Source organism: Schistocerca serialis, chromosome 9 (assembly GCF_023864345.2).
Source record: "Schistocerca serialis cubense isolate TAMUIC-IGC-003099 chromosome 9, iqSchSeri2.2, whole genome shotgun sequence".
Lineage (NCBI taxonomy): Eukaryota > Metazoa > Arthropoda > Insecta > Orthoptera > Acrididae > Schistocerca > Schistocerca serialis.
In genome coordinates this window covers 384,183,994-384,199,231 of record NC_064646.1, presented here as the reverse complement: position 1 = coordinate 384,199,231, position 15,238 = coordinate 384,183,994, and positions in this window count along the sequence as shown.

Sequence of the window (15,238 nt, the reverse complement as noted above, 5' to 3'; positions counted from 1 at the left end):
AGCGTCACGGATGGAACATCTACTGCTCTGGCCAAATTGATGCTCGCGGACCGCGTGTCGCTCGAATAAGTATGCGTACGGTCTACGGTTCTCAGGCGTATTTTGTGGTAATATGCGCCCAACTAACAACCGAATCTAGAAATGTCAACTAGCTTTAAAACCTTCTTAAGAGCGTAGTAATAAAAACACCTACCGAGGCAGGAATATTTTAAGATGTGCTTAATTTTAATTTGCTTACGTGAATTCAGCCTTGAACTGAGTACAACTGGCCGGCTACTTCATGAATAGATGGATAAGTAGCGCGACACTGCGAGGTTACAGTAGGATGTGAGAGGGGGAATTCTTTGCTCTCCTGTGATGATAACTCATTGGTGTACGTGACTCGTACCGATCAGCTGCCATGGTATAAATTCCAAAAGGATGCAACATGATCAAAATGTTTCAAATGGCTCTGAGCACTATGGGAACATCTGAGGTCATCAGTCCCATAGACTCTCTTAAACCTAACTAACCTAAGGACATCACACACATCCATGCCCGAGGAAGGATTCGAACCTGCGACCGTAGCAGCAGCGTGGTTCCGGACTGAAGCGCCTAGATCCGCTGGGCCACAGCGGCCGGCGAAGCAACATGAATTAGCGAATACACATTATAGCGACGACGTCCTTCAAATTGGATACATATTTGTGGTAAGAAATATGAAATGTGATTAAGGCTGTTGTAATACAATGCAACGGGTGGAAGAAAGGAAATTTGGAAATTTGTGGTAAGGTCTTACGGGACGAAACTGCTGAGGTCATCGGTCCCAAAGCTTGCGCACCACTTAATTTAACTTAAACTTACGCTCAGGACAACACACACACCAATCCGCGAGGTAGGCATCGAACCTCCGACAGGGAGGGGGGAGGGGAGGGGGGAGCCGCGCGGACCGTGACAAGACGCCTCTGACCGCGCGGCTAACCCGCGCGGCCACGGTAGAAGAGAAATGACATTCAAAACATTTAGTAAATATTTGTGATCAGGTCTAATATTGAATAATGCACTGAAATAAGGGTAGTTACTCTTATTAATCAATTTATCATCCGCTCATACAGACAACATAACAACTCTTCATCAGGCAATTAGAGTATCAGAGCTTTGGGTTCGCCGGGGTAGCAATGTGGAACCCGGAACAGTCGACACGACGTGTTCCCAATGGTGCCGACGTTTAACGATCAGTATATGGGCGCCGTTGGGCAACGTAATACTCCCTTGCTGCTAATACTCCATTGCGGGCTCGAAGCATGCTAATTTACGTAGGTTACCAAATAATAATAAGATCGGTTCGTATGCGGCCCGATTTACCGTCCCACTATTGGTTCTTGAGTGAAAACGTTTCACGACAATTTATCAAACCCAATGTATCTCACTTGCAATATTTCACTGAAAGGAATAGTGCCGTGACTCCGCATGGCTTTACTAATTATAGTCAATGGTAGTACTGACACTGCTTACGTATTCGCTTCCACCAAAAGTGATAGCATCCTTGGGTTTTTATTTCACTTTCTCCTGACCTTTGAAGTTGTTCAGAGCTAAGTCTTGTAGCGTGACATACTAATCAAATATCTTAACTCTGTATGGTAGAGACCACGTATTTGAAGTGCATGCTATTACATATTCCAAAATCGTCATTTGCAAAAATTATAGCGAAATGCAGAATGACCTACAGACGACTGAAGTGTGATTCAGGAATTGGCAGCCGCCTCTCAATATCAGTAACGTATCGAGCATAAATAGACGGAAAGAAAAAACGGAAGTGAACCACAGGCAGTAACAACGATGAATATACAGGAGTAACCGTCCCGGAAGTGGAACGATCAAATACTGGGTCCAGTCACGTTAATGTGACCATCACCTTTGTTTGACGTCAACGAGCAGTAACCACCCACAGGCAGCAGGTGGCAGCACTAGAAGCGGAGGGTATATAAAGCATGACGGGGGTCGCAGTAAACAACGTAGTCTTCGTTGTAATGAGGAAATGGAGCCATTTATCTGACGTCCAAAATTGCGTGATCATTGACTTTGAGATCAAACGTGGAAGCATTACCGCAATGGCTAAGTCCGTAAACTGTCCGCGTGCCTCTGTTGTTAAGCAACTTACCACCCACATGAACCAAGGGGCTACCAAAAGTGTCTCCTCAACCATTTAGTGAACGTGTGAGCCTCAGCAGCAGGCATTTGGTTCATGCACCCATGCTGACTGCTATTCATCGGTGACGAAGGCTCGAATTTGCGCCCCAATGCATAACTGCATGGCCGCTCAGTGGTAATACGAGGTCTTTTCAAGTGAATCACGTTGTATGCTCCACTGGACAGATCGTCTTTGGCGTATATTGCTTGAAACGTCTGAAAGCGAACAAGGTGGGAGCGTTATGGTCTGTAGAATGTTTTCGTGCCATTCTGGAAGACATAATGATTTAACACAAGTATGCATCTCAAGCAGGACAGCCCAACGTGTTAAAGAACATGCATTGTACATGCGTTGTTCGAAGAGCACCAGGGTGAGCTTACCGTACTTACCTGACCACAAACTCAACGGATTTAAAGCCAGTCGTGAATCTGTGGGACTACGTCGACCGAGCTGTTCGTGTCTCGGATCCTCACCCGAAAGACCGACCGCAGATGGTCGTGGCACTGGACCCTGCGTGGCTCCACATCTCTGTCGGCAACTTCCGGAATCTCACTGACATTATTTATTCACGTCTCGGGTTTTAAAGGTGGTTATTCAGGCTACTGACGTGTGGCCAGTGTGAAACTAGTACGAAAAGAACAAATGGCAACCTGAGATTCACTGGAAGAATGCTAAGGAAATATGTTTCAACCATGAAGGAGATAGTGCAGGAAGGTCTTGTTCGACTCATTCTTGACTACTGCTCGTCACTTTCGTATGTTCACCAGGCAGCATTAACAGAAAATATACAGTAGATCCAAAGAAGAGTGGCACCGTGTGTACCCTACCATGTAATGTATGGTGGCTTGAATAATGTATATGTCAACAGATATTAAATGTTTAAGAAGGAGATTTTTAATTTTACGCTTAATTGCAACTTAGTTTCCTACACTATCTTCTATTTTATGACGTTTCTTTCCTGCGACCAGAAAAGCGAATCCATTTCCCGAGTTGTAAAGCGACCAGGTACAGTGCGTTTCTGCTGTACTCGAATTTGGGTACAACTGTTCAAATTACCACCCAGTCATACAGATTTAGATTTTTTCCTAAATACTTTAAGAAGAACGCTGAGATCGTCGTTGTTTAGAAAAAGCGACTGCCGTTTTTCATGCCTTTCGCTTCTGAGTTTCTGTCGCGAGTCTCAAATGACCTGTTTCTCTATCGACAGTAAAATCCATTCTTCCTTCCTTCCTAAGTGCATCTTGGCTACGTTTATTGGAGAATGATATCTCCCTGATCTGTCCTAAGTATGCATGTTCGTCTCAATACAACTACACTGTCGACTGTTTGAATCCATTGCTGCTTGTGTGTGCAAATACGGAATTATAAATTAATTTCGTGCACGGATGCTAAGATAGGGATTACTTGTGTTAATGAGGTGTTTGATCACGAAGGCATGTTTTCTGGTATGTAACTCCGTTTGTCGGGCTGTGGAATTTGTCCTCATGTACGAAAAGGTGAAAGACTGAACAATCCTCGCTATACTGTACGATACCTCATCGTTCGTCTCTCCCGTAACCAGGATGTAATTCGAGGCAGTTAACTAGTTCTCACCAAGAGTATAATTAATCAGCTACCCTAAGTTCATCAGCCTGCACTTTGCGGAAGTGACACGTCACATCAGAAGTGGCAAAAGTCTTTGCATAGCGATATGCTCATATACATACGGCTGTAGTATCGGTTAAATGTTTTAAAAGAGCAGTGCATTGGCGGAGCTGTAATTTGTACTCAGATGATTCATGTGAAAATGTGTTCGAATTACATACGACGGTAATTAACGGGCTCTGAACGCGAAATGGTACTCGGAAGATATATGCATGCGACATTTCATTTCGAAAATCGTTGGGGAGTCCAATATTTCGAAATGCACAGTGTCAGGAATGTAAAGAGAATACTGTACATGGGCAGGGAAGGGGGAAGAAGGTCGTTGGATTTGGCTTGCGACGATAACGTACAGGGGGTAGAGCGGTCAGGAATTGTAAGTGGGCATCCAGGACTGCTGTTAAATGACAGAACAGGAAAGTAGGTAAAATGAAGAGAATATATTTCAATGCGCGGTATACAAGGGGCGCCCGTAGGGTCGGAAGTTACCAGGTTTAGCCCAGTCTAGGAGGACGAACAACTAAATAAGTGGGCAACGGATGGGGGAGTCGGTTCCCGGCGGATTAGTGTCGAGGTCCGGTGTGCCGGCCAGCCTGTGGATGGTTTCTAACGCGGTTTTCCATCGGTCTCAGTTACACTATGTCGGCAGTTGCTGCGGTGGCCTATCATGGAACGCAGAGCCAGAGGCTCTGCTTCACAAGAAAGATGTCTGAGCTGCTCGATGTCTGGATGCGCACTGCAGAATCCTCCAGAGTCCACACACGTGACCTGTATTCCACGCTCCCTGTTGGCTAAAACAAATGGCGTGAATTCGCTAGCAGTCGCAGCAGAGGGCTGAAGGCGTCCCTTGTCAGCAGCTGTAACTGGACAGGCCTCAGTTCTGAAAACTGTTAAGATTTGATTGGGCCACTGAAATAAATTTTTTTAAACCAATCCCCTAAAATATTCCTTGACTGGCTGCCACCTTGTACAAAACGAAATTTCAGGCGTTACCTCTTACCACGTGCAACACAGCGCACGCAGCCTTCACTTAACCATCGAGAGCAGCAGTGTTTACCTAGAGTTGTCAGTGATAATAGATAAGCAGCGCTGCGTAAAGTAGCCGCAGAAATCAATGTGGGACGTACGACGAACGAATCCGTTAGGACAGTGCGGCGAAACTTGGCATTCATGGGCTATGGCAGCAGACGACGGATACGAGTGCCTTTGCTGAGAGCACGACAACGCCGGCAGAGCCTCTCTTGTGCTCGTGATCACATCGGTTGGACCCTAGACGACTGGAAAACTTTGGCCGGAAAAACGAGCCCCGATTTCAGTTGGTAAGAGCTGATGGTAAGGTTTGTGTGTGGCGCAGACCCCTCGAAGCCATGGACACCAGTTGTCAACAAGGCACCGCGCAAGTTGGCGGTGTTTGCGTAGTGGTGTGGGCTATGTTTACATTGAATTGACTGGGTCATCTGATCCAACTGAACCGATAATTTACTGTAAATGTTATTTTCGGCTACTTGCAGACCATTTGCAGCCATTCATGGATCTCATGTTCCCAAACAACTATGGAATTTGTTCGCGATTGGTTTGAAGAACATTCTTGGCATTTCGAGCGAATGCTCTTGCCACCCACATCGCCCGACATGAATTCCATCAAACATTTATGGGACATTGTCGAGAAGTCAGTTCGTGCACAAAATCCTGTAAAAGGTGTCCTCATAGACCATCCTGTAAAGATCACCCTTAGGGTCAAGACGTCGGTGGGCGTCGAGGTTGGACACGTGTGACGTTACAAGTCTTGGAGGCTGAACTCCAAGGACTGGTGAGTCGTGAGAGAAACATCGGTATCTGTAATAAAATTTTACGAGCGTTATTGCTACAATGAATACTGTCTTCTCTGGCGCGCAGGGAACGGAACAGGTTGCTGCTCAGGCGTCAGCATGGAATGCTAGACACAGCTCTCCCGCAAATCACGGAACTTGCGGTAGGTCAGGCATAGTGCCTGACGGCGTGGCGACGAGGGGTACTGTAGCGGGAACTAGCGATGCAGCTCGAGGACGCGCCTCTATGTATACGATGGGCCTCAGTGCTCTCTTGCATGGTTGCGCGCTTAGACCTGTATCGACAGCTTCTTTCGGTTGGTGGTTGCCGTGAAGGTGGAAGATCATGATTCCCTCAGCAGACACAGCGTCTGGCCTAGAAAACAGTACACGTACAACTGAGGATGCTGCACTCAGGTGCACTTCCAGCAGTTAGACGGTGACAGGTTGCAGTCAGTCGGTTTGGTCCTTGATCAGAGGACGACCCAGTAGGTCCACCTATTCTATCAGTCACGGCTATGACCCATCGGTAGAACAGCGTGGAGTGATGATGCCCACCAACAACCGACAGACAGTAGTATCGTAGCTGATGTCTTCAAACAGGTGTCAAGTAACACATCACCGTTCGTCTCGAGAGTTAACCCGCAACTAGGGAGACTGTTATTAATTCGGAACAGGTGACTCACACGGAGTGTCGGAGCCCGTACATTACTACTCCGTACTATAGAGTTCGCAGAACGACGTTTGGTTACCGTCATACTGCACCGTTTGCCCTCCTTGCTATAGCTCTGCTTGTTGTGTAGCAGTGAGTTACGACCATTGCCTGCTTCTCCAATAGTGCTACTCTCACGTGCTATAGATTATGATTGTAAGACACAGTCTGAGTTTGTTCTTTTAAGGTCTGTGTCGAGCAATAGCTTCGAAACATTACTGTGCTCAGAAACAGGGTTGTTGCGCGACAATACATACCTCTACCGTTTTTCATGCGTGTACTATAGAACACTGAAAAATCTTGTACACCTTTGAAAAACATTAAGGAGAACACAGTAACTAATATCTGTCCTTCACTGGGCCCTTCTTATGGGCCTGTATTAAGTGTGGTTGACTCTGGGGAGGGGACAAACAGCGAGGTCATCGATCCCACCGGATTAGGGAAGGATGGGGAAGGAAGTCGGCCGTGCCCTTTCAAAGGAACCATCACAGCATTTGCCTGAATCGATTTAAGGAAATCGCGGAAAATCTAAATCAGGATGGTCGGACGCGGGTTTGAACCGTCGTCTCCAGAATGCAAGTCCTGTGTGCTAACCACTGCGCCATCTCGCTCGGTCCTGTGTTACGGATGTCACCATTTCGATTAGAAGCTTGGAGCTTCTACTCCTCTGCAAACCAAAAGAAAAACATTTTTAGTACTATCTCCCTCTTTGCTGATTTTATTTGCTTTTGTGCATCTGGTTCTTAGTTGTATGAAAAGGGAAAAAAAATTTCCCAGTATGTACATCATATTCTTCAGAGAGCTGCCTTCCAGTCGTCAGTGAACATATTGTTTTTTTTCCTTTATCAATAATTTGTGTTTATTGATCAATTTCATTCTTCTATGAAACTTCCTGGCAGACTAAAACTGTGTGCTGGGACGAGAGTCGAATTCTTTTATGTTTAAACGATTCAATAACTACCATTTCGTACACATGTAATACATTCATCACCTTTGTAAATTAAAACCACTTACAAGAGAACGTTCCTAGGTGTCATTAAACGATCTTGACGAAACTTACCAGATGTGAAGAGAAGGCGAAATAATGCAATAAGTGTTTATTTGTTTGGGCCCAGTTTCACATGTAAGGGATAAAACACCCCCAAAAGGCAATTTGGCATATTTATATATAAAAATGTGTGTCATATAAAAGTTGACATGTAACTAACGTTCTTGAAAACTGTATAATCAAATTTTCTAATAATTAAAATTTTGCAAAATACCCCACCACCACTAATTAATTTTGAATATTGAAAGCTTTTGTTACAACTTAAATTAAAGAATCTTTCAACCATGTATAATAAATCTGGTTTCTGAAATACCATTTTTGGAAAATAAGCTGGATACAAATAGGTATTTTAAAATTACCTAATTCATTATTAGTCTTGTTATTTATTTTACTTGCATTTGCTTTATGTTTTAAGTTATTATTTTACATTTTACACAGTTTATTTGTTTTTTAGTTTACCATCTCACATATGTGTATTTTGTTAATTGAAAATAATAAATAATTCATTATTATGATTCAAAGTTATTGCAATTATGATACACTGTAAATAAATCCTAAAACATAATATGTTTTCTTACACCAGGCACATGAAATGAATGAATTTTCTTCACATAGTATACAAAAAATATAAAACAAAATTCAGCAGGGCTTCAAATTTTTGTGGCTCATCCTCTAAATAACCTGATTTGTATCAGAGATATTTCAGTACATTTGCAAGCTGTGACTAAACTTCTGAGATTTTCGCATCTAATTCTGTTGAAAGGTTTTGATATCAATCTACACTTCAGAAACAATTTAATTAAGATGCATCACTGGTACATAATCAGTTCTTTTCACCATGGCTTCCCAATGTTCTGAAATATATCTGATAAAAGTCGATATATTCAGAGGATCACCCACAACAATCTGAAATCCTGTTTTGTTTTATTCTGTGCTCTGTGGTGTATATTATGGGAAGAAGTTTCATTCACTTTTGTGCATGGTGTATGAAAACACTATGTTTAAACATTTATTTCCATATTATCATCATTGTAGTGATTCTGAATGATGATAGTCAGTTACCTATTGTTTTTAATAAACAAAATACTCATATGTGAAGTGGTAAACTAAAAAAAGAACTAGAAAAATGATATGTAAAACGTGAAATAATCGTTTAAAATACAGAAATACAGAATAAATATAAGTAAAATAATGGCTAGACTGGTGATGAATGTTTAGATACCGTAATTAGGTAAACTGAAAATACCCTGACAGCACATTGTGTACAGCTTATTTTCCAAAAATAGTATTAAAAAAATCTTTATTGCACACAGATGTATGTAACATGAAAGATTCTTTCATTTGTGTTATAAAAAAGTTTTCAATCATGCAAAATTTTAAATTATTACAAAAGTATGTTATACAGGTTTCAAGAACGTTAATTACATATCGACTTTTATATGACAAACATGTTTTATGTATCATCGTTTCGACGATATTTCCTCCAAAGTTAATATGCCAAACTACCTTTTCGGAATGTTTTATCCCTCAGAAGTGAAACAGGGCACCAACAAAAAATAAGTATTGCATTACTTTGTCCCTGTACACACGAGCCAAGTTGGATCAAGACTGTTTATTGACACTTGGGAATGTTCCCTTGCTAGCTTTTCGGATTCAAAAAGTAGAGAAATAACAATTAATATTTTAGAATTATAAATAGTAAGGGATCTTACTATGACATAGAGTATACGACCCTCTGTTGGGTTCAAATCTCTAATTTTTGTCAGTCACCAAATTTGCTTGCTTGGAGGTAATTATGATTAGTTTCAGCTTTCTCAGGCCTTCTGTGTTACAGAGGGGGAAGGTATGGAAGGGCAGCTCTTCGCCAGGAAGCAAGTATACCTACATACAACACAGATACAAATATAGCCGCAGAAACAAAACTGAAATAATTACAACAGTCTGTATGATATCAGATGACTGAAAACGAATATGTTCTTAAATATTTTTTATTCTGATTTCAGAACTGTTCTTAGTTTTCTTCCATCATGTACAATTTTTTCATAGTTTGAAAAAATTCATTTTATTTTTAGTTACAGTATTGTTATCAAAGCAATAATACAAGAAAATGTCCTGTTTTCTTGTGAGTGAGGTTGCCCAGAAAAGTACAAGCATTGAGGTATAAATATTTTGCTAATTTGGAGGCAGTTTGGGTCTGGGATAAAAAAATATTCTAAACCACAAAAATATTGCTGCCACCACTACATACAAAAGTGGGATTGACGAAGCAGTCTGTGAGGGCTCTTTCCCAAAATGTATCCTTACTATGAAACGACCTTTTATCAGCCAAGAAAAATTAACCGTAATTTATTTAGTTGGTCATCATATTCACAAGTTCATGAAGGATCACGAAGTTGAGAATATAATAAATGTTAGAGAAAAATGTCCATGGAGTGTCTTCGTGGGGGGTTACTGAGTACACAAGTTAGAGAGCACGTTTATCATGTATGTGGATCTCCTATAAACGCAATGAAATGCTTTGTCGTGAATTTCTTACTGCCACGACTGTGAAATATAGTTCACCTCCGCCGCTCAGAGTACGGCCTGCACGGAAATCCTGCCACCCCCACTGCAGGGCTTTGTGGCAAGCCCTTCGTATCAGGCTGTGTCACCTACAAATTTTTTTGCCTCCGTGTCTTTCACGCTACTTTTGCTCTGCCGTCAAGTTCGACGCACAGTTCCGCATCGGAGCACCGGTCAGTGTTTAGCTTTTCAAATCCCACCGACGTCAGCGACCGAGCTTTTATGTAACTCATTCTACAAAATGTCACGTACCGGCATTCACAGTCCGATACTGGCCGTGAAATAGGTTTTAAAACGTCGCCAGTATTGCGCAGTGGTGGCTGCTATGGGCAACTTTTTCCTTGGATTTGGCTTTTTTGTTGGCAGAACGTTTTTATTTTTCTTCTTTGCCAAATACACTGCTACTTTACTTGCAGGGTCCACAAGAAAAGGAGAAACGTGGTGAAGTCTGCTGGTCACCACCGTGAAACTACGGTCATAAATGTCAGCCAATGAACTGCAAACTCACGGAAACGTGTTCATTTACTCTTGTTTACTTCACCTATGCTGACCAACAGCCACAGGAGTCTTGTTTGAAACATCTTCAGCGTTCCATTCCATTGCACTTGCAGTGCGGTTTCCAGTTGCTCCGAGAGCAGTGTAAACGTTGTATAGATCCTTGTCCGTATGCCGTTCGTTCTCACTTCTATTTATACGAAATGAAGGATGGGAAAGTAAAGGGAGGGGGTGGATAGAAATTCGTGACTTGCGTCTGCACAGGGCATTGTTGTAAAGCAATGACGATAGCTGAAAATTTGTACCGGATTGAGAGTCGATCCCTGTCGCTCCGTTTCTCTAAAATGATTGCCGCAACTACCTCAGCCATCCGGATACGCTTTCCGCGCGACCCAAATTCTTAACTTATCGCACCCTCCAATGCAGCGTCCCTCGTCTATTAACGTCCACTCGCAAATTATTGATTCCCGTAGGAGTTTCGATGATACTATTACATATGCACACAAACAAACGTCGGGGAGCAGTCGCGTTCTTACAGAAGTGTGTGTGTGTGTGTGTGTTCTTTCGCTATTGCGTTTCCCACCCAACACTTTTCTTTACTTACCTTTCCCCTATTTCATATAAATAATATACACCAGCCTCGTCATTACGACTAGTGTCTGTTCTGGCAAATATGTGCGACAGAACAGAAACCGTTCATATACACTCCTGGAAATTGAAATAAGAACACCGTGAATTCATTGTCCCAGGAAGGGGAAACATTATTGACACATTCCTGGGGTCAGATACATCACATGATCACACTGACAGACCCACAGGCACATAGACACAGGCAACAGAGCATGCACAATGTCGGCACTAGTACAGTGTATATCCACCTTTCGCAGCAATGCAGGCTGCTATTCTCCCATGGAGACGATCGTAGAGATGCTGGATGTAGTCCTGTGGAACGGCTTGCCATGCCATTTCCACCTGGCGCCTCAGTTGGACCAGCGTTCGTGCTGGACGTGCAGACCGCGTGAGACGACGCTTCATCCAGTCCCAAACATGCTCAATGGGGGACAGATTCGGAGATCTTGCTGGCCAGGGTAGTTGACTTACACCTTCTAGAGCACGTTGGGTGGCACGGGATACATGCGGACGTGCATGTTCCTGTTGGAACAGCAAATTCCCTTGTCGGTCTAGGAATGGTAGAACGATGGGTTCGATGACGGTTTGGATGTACCGTGCACTATTCAGTGTCCCCTCGACGATCACCAGTGGTGTACGGCCAGTGTAGGAGATCGCTCCCCACACCATGATGCCGGGTGTTGGCCCTGTGTGCCTCGGTCGTATGCAGTCCTGATTGTGGCGCTCACCTGCACGGCGCCAAACACGCATACGACCATCATTGGCACCAAGGCAGAAGCGACTCTCATCGCTGAAGACGACACGTCTCCATTCGTCCCTCCATTCACGCCTGTCGCGACACCACTGGAGGCGGGCTGCACGATGTTGGGGCGTGAGCGGAAGACGGCCTAACGGTGTGCGAGACCGTAGCCCAGCTTCATGGAGACGGTTCCGAATGGTCCTCGCCGATACCCCAGGAGCAACAGTGTCCCTAATTTGCTGGGAAGTGGCGGTGCGGTCCCCTACGGCACTGCGTAGGATCCTACGGTCTAGGCGTGCATCCGTGCGTCGCTGCGGTCCGGTCCCAGGTCGACGGGCACGTGCACCTTCCGCCGACCACTGGCGACAACATCGATGTACTGTGGAGACCTCACGCCCCACGTGTTGAGCAATTCGGCGGTACGTCCACCCGGCCTCCCGCATGCCCACTATACGCCCTCGCTCAAAGTCCGTCAACTGCACACACGGTTCACGTCCACGCTGTCGCGGCATGCTACCAGTGTTAAAGACTGCGATGGAGCTCCGTATGCCACGGCAAACTGGCTGACACTGACGGCGGCGGTGCACAAATGCTGCGCAGCTAGCGCCATTCGACGGCCAACACCGCGGTTCCTGGTGTGTCCGCTGTGCCGTGCGTGTGATCATTGCTTGTACAGCCCTCTCGCAGTGTCCGGAGCAAGTATGGTGGGTCTGACACACCGGTGTCAATGTGTTCTTTTTTCCATTTCCAGGAGTGTATATCCTTCTAACTTCGTCACGACAACGTGTGTAGCGCAGCACGAAAATCACCCATAAGGGGATACGGAATGGGATTTTCGGCTAAAAAAATCAATTTTCGTTATATTGAGATATTATATTCCGCCAAGATTCCTCTTTAAAATAACGTATCATACATAGTTCTATTATAATTATAACTATTTTATTTTTCTAGATTTGTGAGACTGGGTATTGCGCTTTAGTTATAGATGTCTCCCATGGCTGACTATAAACTTTTTGGCAAAAAAAAAAAATCGTGTGAACTGGCAAAAGAAAAGAAATGATGATTCATTAGCAAAGCAAAGCAGTTCTTCATCATCACTGTTGGAAAGTGTGAGTCCACTTACTACTGATTTGCCGAACGATCTTACTCCAAATGAAAACAGTGCTTCTTATAAAAAAAGTAAGACGTTTAGAAAAGAAATATAATTTACTTCATAGAGGGAAAGAAGTTTTAGAACTCAATGATACGAGTATATTGTGCAAAGCTCTTGAAAACAGTGTGTGCTGAAAAAAATGTCAAGGAAACGTTTCTCGGAAAGTAGAATCCCATGTTGGCCTGGCTGCCCAGTTTAATTTAATAAATACAGCTGCAAGTTTCCAAATTCTGTTTCAGTAACTGTAAATAAAGGATACAAGAAAACTGAACATTGTAGTGTAAATATTAGGTTAATTTATGGATTGCGAGCAATTGGTAAGGGCAAAGCAGCTGGTGATATGCTATGTGGTGTTCTAAATCTTCCAAGTGCACCTTCAAAATTTGGTGCTTATAACTATGTACTAGGATCTACAGTTGAAGATGTAAAACAGAAGTCAATGCAGATAGCTGTGGAAGAAGCAGTGAAAGAAAATGATAGCAGTCGTGATCTCACAGTAGCTTTTGATGGCACGTGGCAAAAAAGGGGTCACACCTCCAACAATGGTGTTGTAACAGCAACTAGTGTTGACACTGGCAAGGTTATTGATGTTGCAATAATGTCTAAATACTGTAGATGCAGAGATAGGCTGAAAAATGAACATAGTGATGACTGTGTTGCTAATTATTATGGTAGTAGTGGCGGCGTAGAGGTTGCTGGGGTTAAAAAATTTTGTTTCATTGCTCTTCAGAGCGGTATAATGTTTGCTGTGTCAAGTATCTGGGAAATGGTGACTCTAAAGCGTTCAAACAAGTTTTGGAAACAAAACTGTAAGGGAATAGTGTAAATATAAGCAAACTTGAATGAATAGGACATGTGCAGAAGAGAATTGGTGCCAGGCTAAGAAGGTTAAAATCAGTTATGAAATGGAAAAAACTGAATGATGGGAAAACCTTACTTGGGAAAGGAAGATTGACTGATTCCATAACAGACCACATTCAGTATTGCTATGGCCTGACAATCAGGCAAACTAAGGCAATCTTGAAGAAATGAGGAAAGCTGTATGTGCTTTGTATTTCCACACCTTCAAAAGTTAGGTTTGCGTGTTGGTTCCCATAAAGTATGTGCTATGTTGACTTAAGATCAGCACAGACTAAGGCATGCTGACAGTATAATCAAGACATTAGTAAAAAAAGCATGACAGGTGCAGAGGGGTGCCAAAAGAAGACTTGAAGATGATTATGAAGACTGCGAAGGGGGAATTAACTATGGAGCAGGAATGTTTTAATCTTCTTTCTCCGTTTCCCGTATATTTGCTTTTTACTTCGTCTAGGAACATTATCTCAGGCACTCGTGAACCTAGAAGTCTGAAGTTTTTATGACTTAGTCACATGGTTTTTTTATACACCGAAACAACGATTTTTAAGTATTTGATTCACAAAAGACTCAGGGGTGAAAATCTAGTAAAAAGTGATAGAAAAAATTTACTTAAAAGTAAATGTAAATTATATCTGTAAGAAAATACTTTGACAGTAAACTGTTGTTTCAGTATTGTTATAACATGGTGTTGTAACAGCAACTAGTGTTGACACTGGCAAGGTTATTGATGTTGCAATAATGTCTAAATACTGTAGATGCAGAGATAGGCTGAAAAATTGTATGTTATCACATACGGTAGAATTTTTATCTGTCTCCAGTAGTTTGTTACAAAATGTTCCCTATAGTAGGCATATTTTAACATTGCGTGGATAGGCGATTACGTATCCCCTATACGTTAGCTCAGGCTAGCCCCACTAAGCTACAGTGATGTATAATCCCACCACGATCTACTAACTAGCTGTCATGCATTCGTCCCTGACTGGTATTTTATGCGCTTTCCTATCATTTCTTAATTGCCAAATTTTGCGCAATTAGACATCCAATGCCCTACTTTGCACTTGATTCCATTTTTTGTACCTTGCTGCAAAACAAGAAAAGCCTATGTCGCTCTTTCTTTCGGAACATTTAAAAAAAAATCGTCCTCTCTTTCAAGTTCCAGCACACATAACAGCTCTGAATTCTGCAACACATCACACCTAAAACTATTTTACAAAATTCCAACATCGCTGTTCAAAGTCGACAAAGAGTCACGCATTAGCGCCGCTCCACGGACTGTAATATTTGCAGTATGGATACATTTGTGTCGAGATATCGACAAGCCTTCCAGATTGTTTCTACATGCCTTTCTGTAGTGTTTCTGAAGATGCTATTAACTTGATGATTATGACGTGCAGGTGGTGTCGGGTTGAACAAATCTGGGGA